The sequence below is a fragment of the Pristiophorus japonicus genome, chromosome 17, assembly GCF_044704955.1.
Source record: "Pristiophorus japonicus isolate sPriJap1 chromosome 17, sPriJap1.hap1, whole genome shotgun sequence".
Classification (NCBI taxonomy): domain Eukaryota; kingdom Metazoa; phylum Chordata; class Chondrichthyes; family Pristiophoridae; genus Pristiophorus; species Pristiophorus japonicus.
Genome location: NC_091993.1, coordinates 6,851,357 through 6,860,496, shown reverse-complemented (window position 1 = coordinate 6,860,496; position 9,140 = coordinate 6,851,357). Strand labels below are relative to the sequence as shown.

Genomic DNA, 9,140 nt, shown 5'->3' with positions numbered 1-9,140 from the left:
CAGTGAGCTCCTGCCGAGCAGCGTGGGACCATTGCCCGGTACAACCCAGAGTGGTAGCTTGTGCACCGCTCCATCGTAGGAGACCTTTACGGTAGCACTGCCAATTACAGGAATCAATTCTTTTGTGTAAGTTCTTAGTTTCATGCGAACTGGAGTTAAAACTGGCCTTGAGGCCTTGTTGTACCACAAACTTTCGAAAGTCTTTTTGCCCATGATGGACTGGCTTGTGCCCGTGTCCAGCTCCAATGACATCGGGAGTCCAATTAGTTCAAAATTCAGCATTTTTTTTTTTTTTTTAAATTCATAGCCAATCGTTCCAATTCTTTGTCAAATCACAAACGCCAGAGGTCACCTTGGGCCCATTCAAGGATCACTCTGCGCCAATGCTCTTAGCCAAAAGGCCTCGAGCCACTGCACCATTCCTGGAAGTACTGCAATACCAGGTTCGTGCCATGGAGGTGGATGGGTCAGGTCCCCCACACACCTCCGTGGAGGTGGATGGGTCAAGCCACCCCACCCACCTCCTGTTTCCAAAAAAGCAAGCATATACCTTCCTGATCCAGGGAGAACCACCCGGAGGTCATGGTGGCTACTCCCCTGTCAGGTCAGTTACGCATGATCTTAGCCAAAAGGCCGAGAAGCGATAGCCCAAGGAAGGATTTCCAATTAGTTCAAAATTCAGCATTATTGGGGGACAATTCGTGGTGAATGTGTGCACCCCATGTATCTTTGCCTCCTCAATCTGAGGCTCTGGTTCATCGTGATCCTCCTCTGCAACATGGTGGTTTGCAGGTTTAACAGGCTTTGTAGTTCGCCTGCACATTCATTGGAGGTGTCCCATTGTTGCACAACCTTTGCAAACGTACTCTTTGAATCAGCATGAATGGAAATGATGATCACCCCCGCAGCGCCAACAAGGTGTTAATGGCCTTGCATTCATCACTCTTGATGGTGGACTCTGAGACATCTGCAGACGTGTAGCTGCAGGTATATGTGACATGCCCTGTTCATTACGATTTGAAAATAACATCACTTTGTTCACAGTACTTGTAGCAGCACTTGTGTGCTGAGAGATTTGCTTTGTATTATCACTGGTGGCAATGAATTCCTGGGCTATCGCTATGGACTTACTCAAGGTTGGGATCTCTACAGTCAATAGCTTGCGAAGTATGGTTTCGTGGCCAAAGCCAAGTACGAAAAAATCTCTGAGCATGTGCTCCAAATGTCCTTCAAATTCGCAATGTCCTGCAAGGCGTCTTTGCTCAGAGACATGACTCACCACTTCCTGGCCTTCAGACCTTTTGTAGGTGTAGAACCAATACCTCGCCATCAGAACACTTTCCTTCGGGTTCAAGTGCTCTCGGACCAGTGTCCACAAATCGTCGTACAATTTCTCCGTGGGTTTCGCTGGAGTGAGCAGATTCTTCATGAGGCCATACGTTGGTGCCCCACAGATGATGAGGAGGATCGCCCTTCGTTTGGCAGCGCTCTCTTCCCCATCTAGCTCGTTGGCCACAAAATATTGTTCGCGTCGCTCCACAAAAGTTTCCCAATCATCTCCCTCCGAGAATTTCTCCAGGATGCCCACTGTTCTCTGCATCTTTGGGTTCGCTATCTGTATCTCGTCACCAGTTGTTGTGTATGGAGAAAAAGTCAGACTGAACACTGTGAGCTCAAAGTAAAGTGTGACAGTCTTTTATTGCAGGTCTCCAGAGTGCCTCTCCAATCTGTGAAGCCTTCTTAAATACCTGTGCTCCCAAGGGATTATGGGATCCCTTGGGACACCAGGGGATGAGCCTTCTGTTGGCTATACAGAGTAAATACAAGTTTACATATATAACAGAAAGTGCTGTTCAGTAATGAGCAACGTCGTTTTTGATAACACTGGCAAAAAGAACAAATGATACACTGTTTGCATTTCTATTCTAAATTTTGTCCAGATTTGTTTACTTTTCCTCCACAAGTCATGAATATTTTATTGAATGAATGTGAAATGGACAAGTAGGTCAGAGGAACACTGCTCTGAGGCTTTTCAAAATTACAACTGATTTAGCTGTCCAGAGATATCCTGTCCTTATAATGTATTGTTGTGGATTCCGCCTTTATAACCCGAGCACCACTCCAATAAAAACGAGCGGCGGCATAGACATTTTACAAAACGTGAACAGCAAGCACTCAAAATTGTGAGGTACTGCAGCAAGGCTGGAATTTGAACAGATCCAGCATCCTCAGCAGCAGATTTTGAAGGAACAACCGAATGCTACTTTTAACATAATGCAGTGACTGCCCCATAGTCAACCCACAGTTCCACCTACTCCCCTTGCTGCAATGGTTTACATGGAATAAGGGAAAGCTTGCAGTAAATTGCACTCTTGTCCCAGGTTGATTTGGAATCAGTAAATGTATGAGTGCTGAGGGAGCCAATGCTTATCCCAAACCTCCATAATTATGTGTAACATAAACAGCACACTCTCTGGTGAAGCACAAATGGTGTGTGTATCACATATCATATGAGGGCTGTTTGTGCCGAAAACATATGGGATTTGCTCAATAGCCATGCAACAGTCATATGATTCCTATTGCTATGTAAGATGCTAAACAGATATCAGATTCTCCATGACCCACACCTTTTGCCCTGCTTTTAATTAACAAGTAATCCACGCACAGGCATCTTCCACCCTTCAATATGTAGTTCAGGACCTGGAATATTAGGTCCTTCATTGAAACACCTGTGAACTCATTGAACTCATCCCTTTTGGCGTGGAAGCAAGTCATCCTCGCTTCGAGGGACTGCCTAAGAAGAATAAGAATGAACAAGTTCTTTGCTATTGTGGGCATCGAATTGGATCGCTTTACAGACAAGATTTAAGATGTACAGACCAAATGTGACCAATCTGCCATCTTACACAGACAGCTCCTGTTTAATTGCTACGTCCTTGCATTCATTTATCTTGGGGTTGATAAATGAAGCAGTTTTTAATGGATAAGAATGATGTGCAACATTGAGGTGGAGGCTGGCACCATAGGTACATTTGTAATTGTTGTTGGTTCAGGCACACCTCTCAATCCCCCTTTAAATATGTTCAGCCTGCACTGGGCGGTTTTAGGGATAGGCAGTTAAAATAACTCAGATTTTGTCCTGGAAGATCTGAATCCAAAAGTAGATTTAAAAAATGTGGATAAACAGTTGGTCCAAAAAGTCTGCTGTATTCAGAGTCTGTTTTTGTTTTCTATATAATAGACTCCGCCTCCGTAAAATGACAGCTCAGAAAATATTTGCAGTGGTTTGACCGCTCCAGCTTTTTTCTTTAAGTGGTAGATTTTGTTGACCGCTCATGCTCTAGTCAAAGTCCCTAGGAATTCCACTTCTTTCCTCACATCTGTCGGCATGATCCCAATCTTTTCAGTTGTGACTTTCTGCTCTTGCTTTACAGACACGACATCTGAGCCAATAAGGTGTGAATGTGACACGTAAAAGTACCAATGGCTTCATTTTCATCCTGCCAACCTGTGACGGCGAAAAGGATTATGGGACAAAAATGTACACTTAGAAACACATGCGGCTGTATTTTCCGTGGGTTTGCGACGGGCTTTTCACCGCGTCTTGACCATCCGCGGCAAAAAACCGGGCGCTCAGCTGCTTCTCGCCCAGTCGCGATTCTTGGCTCGGTTTTTGTGGCGGCGCTTGGAAGCACCGTCGGGGAGAGCTGCGCCGAGGTGGAATGACTCGGATTGCGACAACGTCCGAGTTTCGGCACTCACCCGGCCCGTACGCCCCGAAGACCGGCAGGGAAAACACGGTGGGCCAGCCTTGCCGGCAGCAGTAAGTTGGAAAACCCTGTAAGAATAAAAGTGTTTAGTAATGACAAAATTGATTCTGTACATATATATATATATAGATATAAATGTTAAAAAATGAGATTATATGAAAAGACAGTTTTGAAAGCAATAAAATGGATGCTCACAGACTTCCAGGAAGGCTAGTCAGATAAATACGTGGCTGGGGCATTGGTGTAGGAGGGAGGGCTTTAGTTTCCTGAACAATTGGGACTGCTTCTGGTGTAGGTGGGACCTGTACAAGTCGAACAGGTTACACCTCAACAGAGACGGGACCAATGTTCTCGCGGGTGGTTTTGATAGTGTGGTTGGGAGGGCTTTAAACTAGCTTGGCAGGGGGATGGGAACCCAGGAGAGGGCTCTGAGCTAGTTAGAGTGGGTGAGAGCTCTGATGAACAGAACCCCAAGAAAGGATGCAAAAGGCAGGAGGCAACAGAGCAGAGTAGCACTGGGGTAAGTGTAAACCACAAGGTGATAGGAAGGGACAATATGTATGAATACAAAAAGGGCTGCAGGAAGGGTTAAAACTAAAAATCATGGTTTAAAAACTAGTATTAAAACACTTTACCTAAACGCACGCAGCATTCGAAACAAAGTAAATTAGTTGACGGCACAAATCATTACGAATGGGTATGATTTGGTGGCCATTACTGAAACGTGGTTGCAGGGTGGCCAAGACTGGGAATTAAACATACAGGGATATCTGACAATTCGGAAAGATAGCCAAGAAGGGAAAGGAGGTGGGGTAGCTCTGTTAATAAAGGATGATATCAGGACAGTTGTGAGAGACGATATTGGCTCTAATGAACAAAATGTTGAATCATTGTGGGTGGAAATTAGAAATAGTAAGGGGAAAAAGTCACTGGTGGGCGTAGTTGAGAGGCCCCCAAATAATAACTTCACGGTGGGGCGGACAATAATCAAGGGAATAATGGAGGCATGTGAAAAAGGAACGGCAGTAATCATGGGGGATTTTAACCTACATATCGATTGGTCAAATCAAATCGCACGGGGTAGCCTTGAGGAGGAATTCATAGAATGCATACGGGATTGTTTCTTAGAACAGTATGTTACAGAACCTACAAGGGAGCAAGCTATCTTAGATCTGGTCCTGTGTAATCAGACAGGAATAGTAAACGATCTCCAAGTAAAAGATCCTCTCGGAATGAGTGATCACAGTATGGTTGAATTTGTAATACAGATTGAGGATGAGGAAGTAGTGTCTCAAACGAGCGTACTATGCTTAAACAAAGGGGACTACAGTGGGATGAGGGCAGAGTTGGCTAAAGTAGACTGGGAACACAGACTAAACGGTGGCACAATTGAGGAACAGTGGAGGACTTTTAAGGAGCTCTTTCACAGTGCTCAACAAAAATATATTCCAGTGAAAAAGAAGGGCGGTCAGAGAAAGGATAACCAGCCATGGATAACCAAGGAAATAAGGGAGAGTATCAAATTAAAAACCAATGCGTATAAGGTGGCCAAGGTTAGTGGGAAACTAGAAGATTGGGAAAATTTTAAACGACAGCAAAGAATGACTAAGAAAGCAATAAAGAAAGGGAAGATAGATTACGAAAGTAAACTTGCGCAAAATATAAAAACAGATAGCAAAAGCTTTTACTGATATATAAAACGGAAAAGAGTGACTAAAGTAAATGTTGGTCCCTTAGAAGATGAGAAGGGGGATTTAATAATGGGAAATGTGGAAATGGCTGAGACCTTAAACAATTATTTTGCTTCGGTCTTCACAGTGGAAGACACAAAAACCATGCCAAAAATTGCTGGTTACGGGAATGTGGGAAGGGAGGACCTTAAGACAATCACTATCACTAGGGGGGTAGTGCTGGACAGGCGAATGGATCTCAAGGTAGATAAGTCCCCTGGTCCTGATGAAATGCATCCCAGGGTATTAAAAGAGATGGCGGAAGTTATAGCAGATGCATTCGTTATAATCTACCAAAATTCTCTGGATTCTAGGGAGGTACCATCAGATTGGAAAGCAGCTAATGTAACGCCTCTGTTTAAAAAAGGGGGCAGACAAAAGGCAAGTAACTGTAGGCCGGTAAGTTTAACATCTGTAGTGGGGAAAATGCTTGAAGCTATCATTAAGGAAGAAATAGCCGGACAACTGGATAGGAACAGTGCAATCAAACAGATGCAACATGGATTCATGAAGGGGAAATCATGTTTAACTAATTTACTGGAATTCTTTGAGGATATAACGAGCATAGTGGATAGAGGTGTACCAATGGATGTGATGTATTTAGATTTCCAAAAGGCATTCGATAAGGTGCCACACAAAAGGTTACTGCAGAAGATAAAGGTACGCGGAGTCAGAGGAAATGTATTAGCATGGATCGAGAATTGGCTGGCTAACAGAAAGCAGAGAGTTGGGATAAATGAGTCCTTTTCAAGTTGGAAATCGGTGGTTAATGGTGTGCCACAGGGATTGGTGCTGGGACCACAACTGTTTACAATATACATAGATGACCTGGAAGAGGGGACAGAGTGTAGTGTAACAAAATTTGCAGATGAGACAAAGATTAGTGGGAAAGCGGGTTGTGTAGAGGACACACATCAGATTAGGAAAAGGTAAGGTGCAACGAGACCTGGGTGTCATGGTGCATCAGTCATTGATGGTTGGCATGCAGGTACAGCAGGCGGTTAAGAAAGCAAATGGCATGTTGGCCTTCATAGCGAGGGGATTTGAGTACAGGGGCAGGGAGGTGTTGCTACAGTTGTACAGGGCCTTGGTGAGGCCACACCTGGAGTATTGTGCACAGTTTTGGTCTCCTAACTTGAGGAAGGACATTCTTGCTATTGAGCGAGTGCAGCGAAGATTCACCAGACTGATTCCCGGGATGGTGGGACTGACCTATCAAGAAAGGCTGGATCAACTGGGCTTGTATTCACTGGAGTTCAGAAGAGTGAGAGGGGACCTCATAGAAACGTTTAAAATTCTGACGGGTTTGGACAGGTTGGATGCAGGAAGAATGTTCTCAATGTTGGGGAAGTCCAGAACCAGGGGTCACAGTCTAAGGATAAAGGATAAGCCATTTAGGACCGAGATGAGGAGAAACTTCTTCACCCAGAGAGTGGTGAACCTGTGGAATTCTCTACCACAGAAAGTAGTTGAGGCCAATTCACTAAATATATTCAAAAGGGAGTTAAATGAAGTCCTTACTACTCGGGGGATCAAGGGGTATGGCGTGAAAACAGGAAGGGGGTACTGAAGTTTCATGTTCAGCCATGAACTCATTGAATGGCGGTGCAGGCTAGAAGGGCTGAATGGCCTGCTCCTGCACCTATTTTCTATGTTTCTATGTTTCTATGACATAGAGAGGCTGCAAAGAGATTTAGATTGGTTAAGCGAATGGGCTAAGGTTTGGCAGATGGAATACAATGTCAGAAAATGTGAGGTCATTCACCTTGGGAAAAAAAACAGTAAACGGGAATATTATTTGAATGGGGAGAAATTACAACATGCTGCGATGCAGAGGGACCTGGGGGTCCTTGTGCATGAATCCCAAAAAGTTAGTTTGCAGGTGCAGCAGGTAATCAGGAAGGCGAATGGAATGTTGGCCTTCATTGCGAGAGGGATGGAGTACATAGAAACATAGAAACATAGAAAATAGGTGCAGGAGTAGGCCATTCGGCCCTTCTAGCCTGCACCGACATTCAATGAGTTCATGGCTGAACATGCAACTTCAGTACCCCATTCCTGCTTTCTCGCCATACCCCTTGATTCCCCCTAGTAGTAAGGACTTCATCTAACTCCTTTTTGAATATATTTAGTGAATTGGCCTCAACAACTTTCTGTGGTAGATAATTCCACAGGTTCACCACTCTCTGGGTGAAGAAGTTTCTCCTCATCTCGGTCCTAAATGGCTTACCCCTTATCCTTAGACTGTGACCCCTGGTTCTGGACTTCCCCAACATTGGGAACATTCTTCCTGCATCTAACCTGTCTAAACCCATCAGAATTTTAAACGTTTCTATGAGGTCCCCTCTCATTCTTCTGAACTCCAGTGAATACAAGCCGAGTTGATCCAGTCTTTCTTGATAGGTCAGTCCCGCCATCCCGGGAATCAGTCTGGTGAACCTTCGCTGCACTCCCTCAATAGCAAGAATGTCTTTCCTCAGGTTAGGAGACCAAAACTGTACACAATACTCCAGGTGTGGCCTCACCAAGGCCCTGTACAACTGTAGCAACACCTCCCTGCCCCTGTACTCAAATCCCCTCGCTATGAAGGCCAACATGCCATTTGCTTTCTTAACCGCCTGCTGTACCTGCATGCCAATCTTCAATGACTGATGTACCATGACACCCAGGTCTCGTTGCACCTCCCCTTTTCCTAATCTGTCACCATTCAGATAATAGTCTGTCTCTCTGTTTTTACCACCAAAATGGATAACCTCACATTTATCCACATTATACTTCATCTGCCATGCATTTGCCCACTCACCTAACCTATCCAAGTCGCTCTGCAGCCTCATAGCATCCTCCTCGCAGCTCACACTGCCACCCAACTTAGTGTCATCCGCAAATTTGGAGATACTACATTTAATCCCCTCGTCTAAATCATTAATGTACAGTGTAAACAGCTGGGGCCCCAGCACAGATCCTTGCGGTACCCCACTAGTCACTGCCTGCCATTCTGAAAAGTACCCATTTACTCCTACTCTTTGCTTCCTATCTGCCAACCAGTTCTCAATCCACGTCAGCACACTACCCCCATGTGCTTTAACTTTGCACATTAATCTCTTGTGTGGGACCTTGTCGAAAGCCTTCTGAAAGTCCAAATACACCACATCAACTGATTCTCCCTTGTCCACTCTACTGCAAACACCCTCAAAAAATTCCAGAAGATTTGTCAAGCATGATTTCCCTTTCACAAATCCATGCTGACTTGGACCTATCATGTCACCTCTTTCCAAATGCGCTGCTATGACATCCTTAACAATTGATTCCATCATTTTACCCACTACCGATGTCAGGCTGACAGGTGTATAATTCCCTGTTTTCTCTCTCCCTCCTTTTTTAAAAAGTGGGGTTACATTGGCTACCCTCCACTCCAAGGAACTGATCCAGAGTCAATGGAATGTTGGAAAATGAATGTCAATGCATCTGCTATTTCCAAGGCCACCTCCTTAGGTACTCTGGGATGCAGTCCATCAGGCCCTGGGGATTTATCGGCCTTCAATCCCATCAATTTCCCCAACACAATTTCCCGACTAATAAGGATTTCCCTCAGTTCCTCCTCCTTACTAGACCCTCTGACCCCTTTTATATCCGGAAGGTT

At 44.8% G+C, this 9,140-nt stretch overlaps 1 pseudogene; it reads right to left on the bottom strand.

The window, feature by feature from the left end:
• Window positions 1-406: 406 nt before the first annotated feature.
• LOC139228340 (U2 spliceosomal RNA) lies at window positions 407-645 on the bottom strand (annotated as a pseudogene).
• Window positions 646-9,140: the final 8,495 nt, after the last annotated feature.